The sequence below is a fragment of the Balaenoptera borealis genome (assembly GCF_965194805.1).
Source record: "Balaenoptera borealis genome assembly, chromosome: 5".
Classification (NCBI taxonomy): Eukaryota; Metazoa; Chordata; class Mammalia; order Artiodactyla; family Balaenopteridae; genus Balaenoptera; species Balaenoptera borealis.
Window position 1 is genome coordinate 127829776 of NC_138862.1, and position 15169 is coordinate 127844944.

Genomic DNA, 15169 nt, shown 5'->3' on the forward strand with positions numbered 1-15169 from the left:
GGTTGTCATAAGAATCGAACGAGTGATTGCATATTAAGTGCATATAACCATGCCCAGCACTTAGCTAAGTGCTTGCTAAATATTAACAATATTCTGTCTATGGAATGAGCCATTTGACATATGCAATTGTGTGGATTCATTTAACCATTTCATGAAACTTAATCGAGTGCCTCCTAAATATGAGACCATCTGCTAGGTGTTGAGGATTATAGAAATGGATGACATAAGTGCCAATGTCAAGTTAGGATACGTTGGACACTGTTTTAGTTCTGATTCAAAATCTTGACTCATGCTAAGAAGTACCAAAGAGGATTCTGAAATCTTACAAGGAACATAGAGTCTACCCATTTATTGGACATATTTTATGTCACTAACATACTTAAGGTATTGTCAAGTTTTGATGGTGGTTGTGAGATTTATTTATTCTCTGTTTGAAGTTAGCCAGATATTTGTCCCACATTTTCCCAATGTCTGAAATTTTTTTTTGGTATGCCTTTCTTTGCGGGATCCTAACAGTATGCCACAGTAAAGCTCACTGGTTACATAGTCCAGAGACTTGAAGATTGTACTTCCATGTCCCCAGGAGGTAATCATCCCAGGGGCTACTCTTTTGTACAACCACTAGAGGGCAATAGAAACTCACCGATGCATTAGGACAATTAATACCATGATCAAGTGAGATTTATCCCTGGGATGCAAGGATAGCTCACATTTGCAAATCAAAAAGCGTGATACACCATCTTAGCGGAATGAAGGATAAAATCATATGATCATTTCAATAGAGGCAGAAAAGGCATTTGACAAAATTCAATATCCTGTCGTGATAAAAACTCTCAGCAAATTAGGTATAGAGGGAATTTACCTCAACATAATAAAAGCCATATTTGACAAGTCCACAGTTGACATCATACTCAACAGTGTAAAGCTAAAAGCTTTTCCTCTAAGATCAGGAACAAGACAAAGGTGCCTACTCTCACCTCTCCTACCCAGTATAGTGTTGGAAGTCCTAGCTGGAGCAATCAGGCAAGAAAAAGAAATAAGGCATCCAAATCAGAAAGGAGGAAGTAAAATTTATCTTGCTATAGAGAGGCATGTTGTCTGAGATCAAACTTTTATGGAACAGCCTGAATCCGGTGGCTAAGCAAAGCCGGGGTATAAAACCTTGGCCACTTTGACCTGATGTGGGAAATTATGACTGGGAATATTTGCTCTAGATCTCCCTGTTGGGTTGTCTAAGGTTTTATCAGGGCTGCATTTCAGTTTGACTTCTCCCTCTGCCAATCCTACTTCCTCCCTTTGAATCCCTTTATTGAGATTCAAAAACATTTCGTACCTCAAACTCCATCTCAAGTGTCAGCTTCTGGAGAACCCAACTGGTAACATTTTGCCTCCCATCTTGAGATATATTAGCTGTGTTACAATTTCAGGCCTTTCCACCATTTCAAGAAAAATTCATTTAGCAAATATCAAAAAAATTGAGGAATTACAGAGAGTAAAAGTAAGTATAGTGACCGTCTTGGCTTGTTCTCCTGCCCTCTGCAAGACTGTAGACTAGTGCCATTAACTTGGCCTCAATTAGGATTCCAGGCCCAATCCTCCCTTAGGCAAGTCCTTGTATTCCAGATCTAAGTAACTAGGTTCTCATATTCATTTATGACTAAGCTCCCACCTTGTATCTTATTTCCAGTAACTACTCAGTCTTGTGCCCTATATGCATTGTTTAGCCCAAGTCGTTCTGGGTTGCTGTGTTAAATTACCAGAGCACAGAGGAAAAAGCCCCTGCTTCGTATAAGTCTTTTGTTTGCTGTTTCTGCTCTCCTCTATCTCTCCTTACATTAGCACATAGTTTTCCATGATTAGGTACTTATTTTCATATAAAAAAGATAACCTGGGGCTTCCCTGGTGGCGCAGTGGTTGAGAATCTGCCTGCCAATGCAGGGGACATGGGTTCAAGCCCTGGTCTGGGAAGATCCCACATGCCGCGGAGCAGCTGGGCCCGTGAGCCACAATTACTGAGCCTGCGCGTCTGGAGCCTGTGCTCCGAAACAAGAGAGGCCGCAATAGTGAAGAGGCCCGTGCACCGTGATGAAGAGTGGCCCCCACTTGCCGCGACTAGTGAAAGCCCTCGCATGGAAATGAAGACCCAACACAGCCAAAAATAAATAAATTAAAAAAAAAAAAAAAAAAAGATAACCTGAAGGTGGTGCTGCTTTTTCTTTGTATGGACTTTTCTGTTCTTTCTAATTTAGTCTCCATCTTCTCCTTCTCCTCCACCTCCTCCTCCTTTTACTTTCTTCCTCCACCTCCTCTATTCTTGCAATTATTGATTCCTTCTTCATGTCAGGAGAACACGATTAGACAAGGAGATGAAAGACATGGTCCCTTCTCTAGGGAGCTCCCAGTCCACTGTGGATTCAGGGAAATGAACATGTAATCTTCAAGTGACTGCTCAGTGCTGTGTTAGTGTGGACCAATGGCTCCCTGGGAGCAGGGTGCACATCTTGGGGAAGGTGAGGCTTGGTCACGGTGCTGAAGGATGGAAGGAATGTGGTCGTGTTCACTTCTGGATTCTTGGCTACATTTGTTCTTGAAGTTTTGGTCAGTTTAGCTTTCAGATATGTGACGTGCAAATGTAACGAGCTTGTCATTTCTTTTTTATAAATGACTGTTTCTGACATGTTTGAAGGGTATTTTAAAAGTTATTTCAATATGAAAATTTCATCTGAAATCTTCTCTCTGCATTCTTAATTTGCCTTGTAAACAATTTCATTCCAGGAGGCTGAAAAACCAACTTCATCTCAGGTTTGGACTGTATCACCTCAAAAATCCCAAGAAGACCTGTGGTAATCAAGGAAGTTTAATAGTACATTGAGTGTCTCAATATTTCCTTCTGGCTTTTGAGTACATACATGCAGATTTTCTCATCACACATGAAACTCTACATTTTATTTTATTTTTTTAAAATTTTATTTATTTATTTATTTATGGCTGTGTTGGGTCTTCGTTTCTGTGCGAGGGCTTTCTCCAGTTGTGGCAAGCGGGGGCCACTCTTCATCGTGGTGCGCGGGCCTCTCACTATCGCGGCCTCTCTTGTTGCGGAGCACAGGCTCCAGATGCGCAGGCTCAGTAAATGTGGATCACGGGCCCAGTTGCTCCGCCGCATGTGGGATCTTCCCAGACCAGGGCTCGAACCCGTGTCCCCTGCATTAGCAGGCAGACTCTCAACCACTGCGCCACCAGGGAAGCCCGAAACTCTACATTTTAAAAGCGTAATGATATTTCTCAGTCAGAGCACAGTTCATCAAAAGGTGCCATTTTTCAAACCTGAGACTTAAAGGCTTGGGGCATATTCTGAGGATACCTAGTGCCAGCGTCTATTCCCCCCTCTAAACATTTGCATGTTCTCCACCCTATAGGTTGCGAGGGCTGGATGCTGCCCTGCCACTCCCAGAAACCTCTGCATGGTGGTAATGTCAGACCTTTGCCATGTAACACATATTTAGCTTAATTCCCCCATTTTCAGGAGAAATAAGTTAAAAAAGTATGATGATTGCTAATCTGTCTCAACTTTTTTACAAATGCTTAATACTGTATCACTTGAATGATTGATTCCTTGATAAATCATTTTTAAAGCCATAGTATTACTTATGTATCATCTTCATCAATAATTTTGTTGACACAAACTAACTCCACTGTTTGGAGTTAAATAGAATTTATTAGTAGAACTAACATAAATTTATCACTGTGTAATGTCCTAGAATCAACTAGCATTCATACTCAAGATCATTAATGGACAAAAAATCTAAACAACAGACAACAATCTGAAAAACTAGTTCTAGCTGACTTAGGAGAGGCCATGAATAATTTCGGTCTGCTTAACTTTTGCATCTCCCATTCTTTACTTACATTAAAACCAAGTCAGCTTAGTATTAGCTTTGAAAAATAATACATCTTTTAAAGTGAAATCAGTCAGTCGCTCAGAAATCATGGAGCATTGATTATTTATCTTAATTAGTTCTAAGTCCATTCCCTTGGTTATTGGCATTATCCATAAATGAGAACTTTTGCCATCCTGAATCCAATGCAGAGAAATGGGTGGAGCTTGGTCAGCCCCTGGCCAGCACACGGGTCACTTCTCAATCTGCAACAGAATGATGTTCTGAAACAACCTTCTTGCTCAAACCATCAACTAAAGTGCTCTTCACAGACCGACCACCAGGCTGCAGTCCTGCCTGCCTCACAGACACATTGGGGTCAAAACATTGGCCCAAGGGGCTGGCTTGGACTATCTCAGGATTGTCCAGCTGCTCTGCACATATTCAGGGAAATTCCTGAAGGATGATGAGATGTCCCCAGAACCAGCATGTGCCCAATGCCTTCTTGACGACTAGAGTGCCTTGGACAAGAGATCCCCCAGCTGTCTCTACAGAGACGCCTGTCTTCCAGAAATGCATTGAGACTCCATAAATGACCCTCCAGGTGAACACTCCTACTTATTAGTTTTGCCTAGTCACAAACACGTATACGAATCCTTGAGAAATTACGCTATTTGCCCACAAAGCCAAAACAAATCAAACACTCATCACATCCTCCGTTAACGTATTTGACATAAATTGCATTTAAGTGGAACTATGGGTGTGATCGCATAGCTGTTTGATAGCAGCCGTTTGTGCACACTGCTCACTTATGCTCTGGGTTTATTACTGATATTATTCTGTACGAAAAATGAATCTTCCCATGTTGAGAAATTAACTTGATCTTAATGGAGATAGTCTAGAGGTCACAAAAATGGTACAATTAATTCAGCACTTCTGTCTCCAAGTGATGGTGTTGCAACAAATTGTGAAGTGTAATTATGGTTATAGAACCTCAGAGCATTTGGCAAAATCAGTTAATTCTGTCAAGACAAATCATTCAGAATTGGCTTTGGCTTTAGATTGAATTATTTGCATTTTCATTTGGTGCTTTGCCATCATGTATATACACGGGAGGAGGCTCCAGGGGCAGGATTTTGGAAACTCACTTGAAAACTCACTGCTTCGGAGATAATCCTGCTAAAACCCAGTACGTTGCATCTCAGCTTCAGTTTATAACTAAGATTGGCATATGTGGGTACTTTGAGGATCAGGAGTGAACAAAATGAAATACTAATGCTCAAGGTCCCAGTATTGGATGAAGAACGGGGACCCTAAGAGGATCTGTCCTGCTCCCTGCATCTCTGGCTAAAAGCTAACTTGTCTTCTTCCCGTGTCATTTTCTGGAGGGTAGAGCTGACTGTGGAAGTCACAGGACAAAATTGACCAGACCAGATAAATTACCCTGGGGAAGAACGACTCAGACTTACTGGAAGTGTGTCAAACAACTGGTCTACCTCCTGGCTGTGGGGAGCAGAACCGCGAAACGCATGCTGGGAAGAATTAGACATTCTCTTTTCTCTTTCTTTCTTCCATCTTCCCTTTCTCTCTACCACTTTGTCCTCTGTCTCTCTCCCTTCTTCCTCCTTCCCTCCTTTCTTTCTTTCCTGTCCAAATGGTGGGGACAGTCTGATCAAAGCTATAAAGGAAGAAAGAAAGACTTTTGGAGCAGGGGCTAGTCAGGCAATAGGTTTGGCTGAAATGAAAGGATGAGGTTTGGAGTAAAAGAGCTAGTGGGAAGCAGCCACATAGCACAGGGAGATCAGCTTGGTGCTTTGTGTCCACCTAGAGGGGTGGGATAGGGAGGGTGGGAGGGAGACGCAAGAGGGATGAGATATGGGGATATATGTATATGTATAGCTGATTCACTTTGTTATACAGCAGAAACTAACACACCATTGTAAAGCAATTATACTCCAATAAAGATGTTAAAAAAATATATTATTAAATTTGATTGGCAAAAAAAAAAAAGAAGTAATTTGGGCATGTACTCATGCAGATGACATTGAAAGTTGGGGTAATTTAGTCCCAAAGGACAATTGTGAGTCTGGTAAATTCTGGAGCAGGAAATTGATGTGATAAACATAGTACTGAGAAGGACATTTCAACAGTGAGTGGAACTAACTGTGGCAGAACCTAATATTTCTTTATCAAGGGACAGAGCCATCCATCTGTCCCAGTTCTAGGTCACAGAATCTGCAAGTATCCCAGTTAATTAAAAAATTGATTGTTAACAGCAGGAATTCACTCTGGAAGACTTGAAGATGCTTCTAAAAGATACACATGGCCATTTCCTGCCTGTATCCAGGCTTAGGGTATCTTTGCAGAAGATGCGGCCCTCCTTCATGGCTCAGCTGGAGCACCTCCTTTTCGGGGAAGTCTTTCCTGACCTACTCCATTCAGGTACTTTCCTCTGTCATTGTTTGTATCACCCTGCTCTTTTCAGCTGCCCACACTGGATCCTGTCCTCTGAGCCCCCATATTCCTCTACTCCTGTTGCCCCTTGGAGGTAGGGGTTGTCTTTAACTCTCCAATCAATGATCCCAACACAGTGTATTATACAGCAGGTGACCATGGACTGGCTGAGCCTCTATAACTGGGCAATCAGGTGGGATGTGCAGATATCACTCCATAACCTTATTGGAAAACATTGATTTTCAAATGCACTTTCTTCTTTTTTAAAAAAAATTAATTAATTAATTAATTTATTTATTTGGGGCTGCATTGGATCTTTGTTGCTGCACACGGGCTTTCTCTAGTTGAGGTGAGTGGGGGCTACTCTTTGTTGTGGTGCGTGGGCTTCTCATTGCTGTGACTTCTCTTGCTGCGGAGCATGGGCTCTAGGCGTGCGGGCTTCAGTAGCTGTGGCACACAGGCTCAGTAGTTGTGGCTTGTGGGCTCTAGAGCGCAGCCTCAGTAGTTGTGGTGCATGGGCTTAGTTGCTCCGTGGCATGTGGGATCTTCCTGGACCAGGGCTCGAACCCATGTCCCCTGCATTGGCAGGTGGATTCCAGGAAGCCCCGCAAATGTACTTCTAAATATGTCTTGTCCTAAGAAGAGGTCAGACTGTGAAAGGTCAGATTCAATAGGATTGGGTTAGGTTGTTTGCAACTCTGACATTCTATGATCTAAGTGCTAAGTTCCCTGGAAGGAGGAGGCGGTAGAGTCAATGAGGCTGTCTGCTAGGGTTATCAGCGGAGTTAGAGGCTGGAGGAAACCAAGTACTCCAATCCTCCCTAACCCACCCACATGGCCCAATCTAATCAAGCACTCTTAACATCAGAAACTTTAAACAAAACCCAACCCAAATAAGACCTCTTTGTTGGTACAGTGAAAAAGAAGGAAGCAAAGTCACCAATTTCCACACTCCCTAATTTCCTTGGATCTTGTTCAGGATGGATGTGGCTGTTGACAGACAGGATGGTGATGATCTCTCAGACTGGGTCTTCACTGCTGCTGGACTCTCCACCTTCAGGGACATCAGCACATCTTCTGATAGAACAGGATGCAGGATGCAGCGTGCAGGATACAGGGACGCCACTTTGGTACCAGGACTCATACGTCTCACAGTGGTTTTCTTCCCAGGGTTTTATTCCAGAAGCTGGTACTCATTTCTCCTTGGTTGATATATACCTAAGGCCCACCTCATAGAAGCAGGGGTAAATCTCTGCTTTATCCTCCTTAGTAAGTTTGGTAAAACACCGGAATTAAAATATTCTTGTGTAAGTACTTGATGTCCAGTATAAAGGTGTTACTTTTGCTTCTTTTTCATAATACTTGACCCACATAAACAAACAAAAAATATCTCCCCTCCCATTCTCTTTCTTTATCTATTAAGGCATGATGACAATCACAAACACTATTTTATTTTATTTTATTTTATTTTTTTTTAATTAATTAATTTTTATTTATTTATGTCTGTGTTGGGCCTTCGTTTCTGTGCGAGGGCTTTCTGCAGTTGTGGCAAGCGGGGGCCACTCTTCATCGCGGTGCGCGGGCCTCTCACTATCGCGGCCTCTCTTGTTGCGGAGCACAGGCTCCAGACGCGCAGGCTCAGTAGTTGTGGCTCACGGGCCTAGTCGCTCCGCGGCATGTGGGATCCTCCCAGACCAGGGCTCGAACCCGTGTTCCCTGCACTGGCAGGCAGACCCCCAACCACTGCGCCACCAGGGAAGCCCACAAACACTATTTTAACACATTCTTTTTACACTTTGGCAAGAAGGAAATCAGAGGGGAGACAGATGTTAGAATTGGTCAGTCCCAGGGACTTCAGGTGTGAATGATTAGGAGAGGGAGGTTGGCAGATGGTGTTAGCAAATGTGTGGATAAAAGGCTGTTACAGGAAACAGGAAAAAGTCTAGTTGTCTGGGGGGTTGGCTGTATAGGAGATAAATATGGAAAGGCAGGTTGAGGTCATATTGTGTAGCGTCCTGAATTGGGTGGGCAGTGGGTGAACCATTGGATGACACAATTGGTGCTGTGATTTAGAGAGGTTAATTTGATGGTGGATCTATTTAATCTGTTACTATCTCAGCTCCAACAACAGAATGCTGAGCTCTGTTGGAGAAGTTTTTATAAACTCTGCAGATAGCACTGAAATGCATTGTCTTCCATCTCAGCAGGTTGGTAATCTCACCTTAGCAGTCCTTCTATGTGCCATCAGTTCATCACTCATCTGTTCTCAGCAGTAAACTATTGGTATTCCTATTACAAACCATTTCCTTATGACCCTTGGAAATTTCTTACTTCATAGATCTAATTAAAGCCATTACTATAAGCAGTGGGAAAACATTAAAAAATTATAAGCAAAAGAAAGCCTTTGATTTGCATTTGGGAATGTTCATTTCAGGTGTAGAATGAAGAAGGGATTGTGAGTAAGGTTGAGGAGTGATACTTCAGGCAGGAAGAGGCAGGGGAGAGAAGATAGGGTCTAGAGCCATGCATTGCCAGTGGAGATGAAGGAGAGAGAATAAATGTGCGAAGTGTTTAGAAGATGAAATTCACAGGACTCGGATTACAGGTTGGATGTGAAGGTTGAGAGAGCAGGGAACATCTTCCAGGTTTCTAACTTGAGTGGTGGATGGTTATACCATTAGAAAATGCAAAATGAGGAACAGCTCAGGAGGAAGATGATGAATTATTTCTGGAAGATTTAGCAAGATAGAATTGTCTTCAGACTCTACTTATATAAACAGTTTTTAATCCTTAATTTTGAAAACCATCTGCTACAGTTGCCAAAGTTGTTTTTAATATGAAATTTGCTTGCTCCATTGAGTTGCCTCTGCTTAGGCACTTCTTGTGATGGAAGTGTTCCATCTCAATTTTTCTTCCCCAAAGTGGGCATGCCTTGATGTTGTTATTATAAAAAATTCTAAACACACCACCTCAACTTTGATAGCATTCTGGATTGATTTGGAAAAAAAAACCTAAATCTTTCCCTATTTCTCACACATACTTATGTGTATCGCCTTCCATGCATAAAATACACATTACCTCGGTGTAGATGCTTCATTTCTGACTCTGGTGAGGGCTTGATGGTTTGACTCTACAGAATTGTATACCGTATTTATACTATGAAACTAGAGGGAACATATAGGTCTATGTAATTTTTTTCCCTTAAAGCTGGAGCATGAAACAATGGCTCCTCCATTCCTGCCTTAGCTGAAAGAGAGCTTCTCCTCCTTATCTGCCTAAGTTACCTTGTAAGATCCTGGCATTAATGGACTACATTTACTGGAGGGCAGGGTGACTGTATTTCAAAACTGTTTTCTTTTTCACTGCCCAGGTACAGCCGACTTGGTCCCTGCTCCTGTGGCATCATGGTAGAGGGCTCAGTTTGCAGCACTCACTCCTTTGGACTGACCTTGGTTTCAGTGATTATTTCTTGATCCATGTACCCACCTCCCCCCACTGCCAGCAGCAGGATGAATGACCCCTGGCTTTACTCTTGTGATTAGAAAGAGGACCTTCCCCCATGCCAACACCCTTGGGGATCTTCAGAGACCTTTCCTTTGGGTCCTTCTTGTGACAAATAAGCCTGGCTTGTGACTGCTAAAGGGTGACCCTCAGTCTGCTCCATCCTGTAGCCGGTGGAAGGGGACACTCTGGTCCTGAGGAAAAAGAGACATTGCATTGATTTTCTTGACTTTAAGTGATAGCATAAAGAGACTTAGAATTGGAATAAGAAAGAATTTTTAGCCATCAGTTATTCACTTGTCCAATGTTTACTAAACATGGGCTTTTTGTCAGCTATTATTTCTGTTGTTAGGACTATAGGGATGACATGAGACCAGGAGCTCCCAAAGCAACAGGGAAGACTTTCAATACAGCCTGAAGATTCTCTTACAGGACCAGGGCAGAGGCCTGTGGGAGAAGGGGCACTTTACACAGCCTCAGAGTTGGAGGGCATTGCTGTTGGTTAAAATTGAGTTATGAAGAGCTAGAAAGGTAAGGAAAGGAGAGAAGAGATATCAGGCAGAGGGGACGGCATGAGCCAAGCACTAGATGTGAGCTTGGGACCAGCATGGATGATTGGGGCAAGTCTGAGGTCTTGTGCCCTGGACGAATTTAAGAAAAGGCCACATCTAAACCACCAGGCTGTGCGCGTAGAACGTGTGATGCCCAGAGGCAGGTTGAGCTTCCTATAATGTCACAAGGTTGCTCTAGACCTAAGGATTATGCCGAGCACTTTTTCCCCCCTGACACATAAACTTTCAAAGCACCTTGGACTTCTCAGAAAGTTAGATGACAAATCCAAACACATCAGTCACTTGGTAGTGCCTTTAACATCTTTGGTGCGCACTGAATTTCCCTCAATTAAAACAAAACTCCACCTGTTTTCAGTTACCTCTCTCCTAGAAGGAGTGAGGGTGGGGTGCTGGAAATAAATGCTCTGGTTGCATCCTTCATTTGTACAGAGGCACGAAACACATTATATTCCCTGCCGGACATTTCTTTGTAAAAAGACACCTTTCTTCCTTCTCCAGTCTGTACTGGAGACCATTAATTAGAACAAGTTTTATCTAGCAAGCTTAGAATTTCTTCTTCTCTGCCCCTCTTCTCCACCTCTCTTTGTTTCTAAAAGCAAGGACAGGTCACTTGCTTTTGTCGTGAACATTTGGATGAAATGTTCTGATGAATACACATATGTGTGTACACAAAGGCATGGAAGCCCAGTTTTCATCGGAAGTGTTTTGTTTTCCTTGGGTTTTTAACTTTAAATGGAGCTCACGCTCCCCCTCTTAGGCTGGCCTTCCAGGCTGCTTTTTTTTCTCTGTGTCCATGCTTTCATGGTGTAGAATAATAGCTTTTGTTTCAGAAGCACAGGGCCAGAGGACCCCGAATGCTAGAGGTCTGCATTATAACCATAATGGTAGATTTGGTTGGCAAAGCAGAGGTTGGGGGAAGGTGAGAGTGAGCGATTTCCATTGGTGAGCCCGAGTCCTTCTAGCAACATGGGCACAATGGACACCATTCTGAGCACAGAACAGGCTCTGTTGTCGCAGACGCCGACACACTCATTCATGCCCCACACAATGGGCCCTGTGTGGCAACCTTGCCCAACACTGTGGCACCCGCTTCTCCAGGTGACTGTTACAGAACAAAAAGAACTTTGTCTCCTGTGTATCCACTGAGCCTTGTGTGTTAGCATTTCTTTCTTTAAAAAAAAAAATTAAAATTTGTTTTCCCATTCTTGTCTTTATTCCAAAGTGAATGGACTAAAGTGAATTTCAGACTTGGTTCCAGAATAAGGAACCAGTGGAGCACTTGAAACGGCTGGTATGAAAAGAAGAGCGTGGACGAAGGTAACAAATTAAAGAAGCTCTTGATTACTGCATCTCTTTCATCCTATTATCATTGAGGAAAGGGAAAATGGAGGCCAGGTGGCCATCTCAGGCTTGGACCCCATGAAGAGTGATGACCAGTAAGGGCTTGGGTTTCTAATTCACTAATGAATTGTCTATGGCTCAGGGCAGGACCCAGCTGGAAGAGTTCCTCCTCTACTGGTTGAGAACCTAAGCTCCCAGACCCTCACACTCTCCTCCCGGAGATACTCCATTGCTGTGGAGACAAGTTCACATCCATGTAAACATCAGTATTTGTGGAAATTCCAATGCCTTCAGGCTTATTTAAATTTGTTCTTTCAAAATTTAATGGTCTATTTTAAATTCTGTACTTATAATCTGTTTTCTTTTAGTTTGTGTTCAATCAGGCAGCAACACAAAAGCTCCCCTGCTATGTTTTTTTTTTTTTTTAATTAATTTATTTATTTAGTTTTGGCTGTGTTGGGTCTTCGTTTCTGTACAAGGGCTTTCTCCAGCTGCGGCGAGCGGGGGCCACTCTTCATCGCGGTGCGCGGGCTTCTCACTATCGTGGCCTCTCCTGTTGCGGAGCACAGGCTCCAGACGCGCAGGCTCAGCAGCCGCGGCTCACGGGCCCAGTTGCTCCGCGGCATGTGGGATCCTCCCAGACCAGGGCTCGAACCCATGTGCCCTGCATTGGCAGGCAGACTCTCAACCACTGCGCCACCAGGGAAGCCCCCCTGCTATGTTTTGAAATGAGTTTTTCTCTGGAAGTTAACTCGTTTGGGGACTTCTGGAGTCAGAGTGTCTAGGTTTGAATCCCAGCTCCAACTCTCAGTAGCTGTGTACCTTAGGCAAGTTAGTTATCATTGTAGGGTCTTACTTTTCCTATAAAATGGGGATAATGATAGTGTCTACTTAAGGGATAGTTGTGGGATCAAATATGAAGCTCTTAAAAAAGTACCTGGCGGGTTTCCCTGGTGGCGCAGTGGTTAAGAATCCACCTGCCAATGCAAGGGACATGGGTTCGAGCCCTGGTCCAGGAAGATCCACATCCTGCGGAGCAAATAAGCCCGTGCACCACAACTACTGAGCCTGCGCTCTAGAGCCCATGCTCCGCAACAAGAGAAGCCACTGCAATGAGAAGCCTGTGCACCACAATGAAGAGTAGCCCCTGCTCACCACAATGAGAGAAAGCCTGTACACAGCAACGAAGACCCAACACAGCCAAAAATAATAAATAAAAATAAATAAATAAATAAATAAAAATAAAATAAAATTAAAAAGTACCTGGCACCTAGTAAGCCTCAATACACTTTAACTGCTGCTAATGCATGTAAGATAGACATTAAAATCTACTAAATGAATCTTCTCAGAGTTTCTTATTGAGATTGACGGTTTTCCTTCACCCAAAACACTGTTCATGTTCTTGTTCTTGTAGCAACCCAGGAAGGCTGGCTAGTCCCTTTCATGCCCTTGCTCTGCATCCCACATAGACCACAACATCCTTCAGTACCTAAACTACTTATTCCCATGACCACTTTTTCCAAACAGAAGAGGATTTCTCAGTCACTTTACCAGTGAGCTGTCTTTCTCACTCCTGGTCAAGACATTGTTCTAATAACACAGCTTATGTTTGCATGTTAAGCATTTCACTCCAGACCCTAATCACACAGATTTGATTCAGAAGTAAAAAAAAAAAAAAAAAAAAGTTGAATCAAATACCTGGCATCGTAATGATTTATAAACATTTATATTATGATGATTTTTTTTTTTTTTAGTTAATGCAAATTGTTTCTTTTACTGAATCAGTTTGAACATGGAGATTCTTGTCAGAGAGAATTCCTGCCCATTCTCCTCCCAAAGGGAATGTATAATATTAATCTAGAAGAGCTGGATATGAATGTATATTTATAATATATATAAAAAGCTACATATTAATTTTAATGAAACATCAAAGCAAAACATGAATTGTAGCAAACACTTTATATGTAAGCAAAGGGCAAGTACACTTAGGTGGTGGGGCTGAGAGGTAGGTGAGTCTGTAGGTGAGACTAGATTTGTGGAGCTCTGTCAAAAATGGAAAAGAGGCTGCTTGAAGGACAGGAGAAGGGAAAATGTGCAAGGAGAGAATGTTCCAAGAAAATTCACTGGACTGGAGGTTTAGAGATGTGCCAGCTCCTCCATGCACTTGACTCAAGCTGTGACTATAGGTGACGTCACCAAAGTTAATCACCGGGAGATTCCTGGCTGCGATCCCCTTCCTACCTCTAATGAAAACAGAATGAAAAAGGTTGGTAAAGGTCTAAATGAAAGGTTTCAGCCACTTATAGGACCATTCCTGGGAGATCCTGGTGGATCTGACTATAACAGCACAGAGGCAAAAATGTAAATGGACATACCATTCCACATAGCAAGTTATATCTTTGACAAACTATTTATCCCTTTGAGCTTCAGTTCCTTCATCTATAAGCTGGGAATAACAGTAGCAACTACGTTTTAGGACCGTTGAGAGGGTGGCCGCAGAGCTCATAGCTCAGGGTCTGACACGTAGGAAGGGCTCAACAAGTATTCATCATCATCGTCATCTTCATACTCTTTATCATCATCATCAAACAGAATAACTGAACTGATTGTGACCGTCTCCATGACAGAAAGCACTGTATATCATTTAATGTCAGTCTATTCCATCTAGAACCCCCCTGACCCTCTCACATGGCACTGTGTCATTCCTATGCCCTGCCAAGTGAGAACACCCTGCTGGTGGTAAACTTTTCTACCTCAAACTTTTCAAAATACTTCTCCTTTTAAAATCAATAAATTAGGCTCATTTTTGAAACTAAAATATTTTCAGATAAATTCTGAAAAGACTTTAGGCACTGGGTGTCGGTCAGAAATGGACCTGTGTGTCAGCTGTAGCCAACCAAACCATCTTTTTTTTTTTTTTTTGGCTTTATTTATATTTATTGATATTTTCTCTTTATGCTTTGTGATTCCAGTTTAGAAATAATAATAATAGTAATGATGATAATAATAATAAAATTTACATTTCAAGAAACAACTTGCCATATCAATTGAAGTATCATGTACCAGGGCTGGCCCGGTGAACAGATTTAGTAAAGAAAAGAAAATGTCAAACCTGTCAATGGGAAAAAGAGAAGGAATTTCCAGAATTCCGTTCAGGGGAAAAAATAAAGCAACAATTCTGCAAGTGACACTGGGAGACATGTCTTTGTATAGGACGGTCTAGTCTCCATGTAGGAAGAATCCCCACTCAGAGAAAATCCGCTGGAGCTCCGTGTTTTCCAGAAGCCTTCCAGCCTCCAACCAAGAAGGACCTAGCAGCTTCCCCTCCTCCTCCTCCTCCTCCACCTCCGGGTGAGTGGGTGCACTGTCACCCCAGCTCAACAACAGCCCAGCTTCCCAGGCCCCTCTCTCCACTCCACCAGGCCC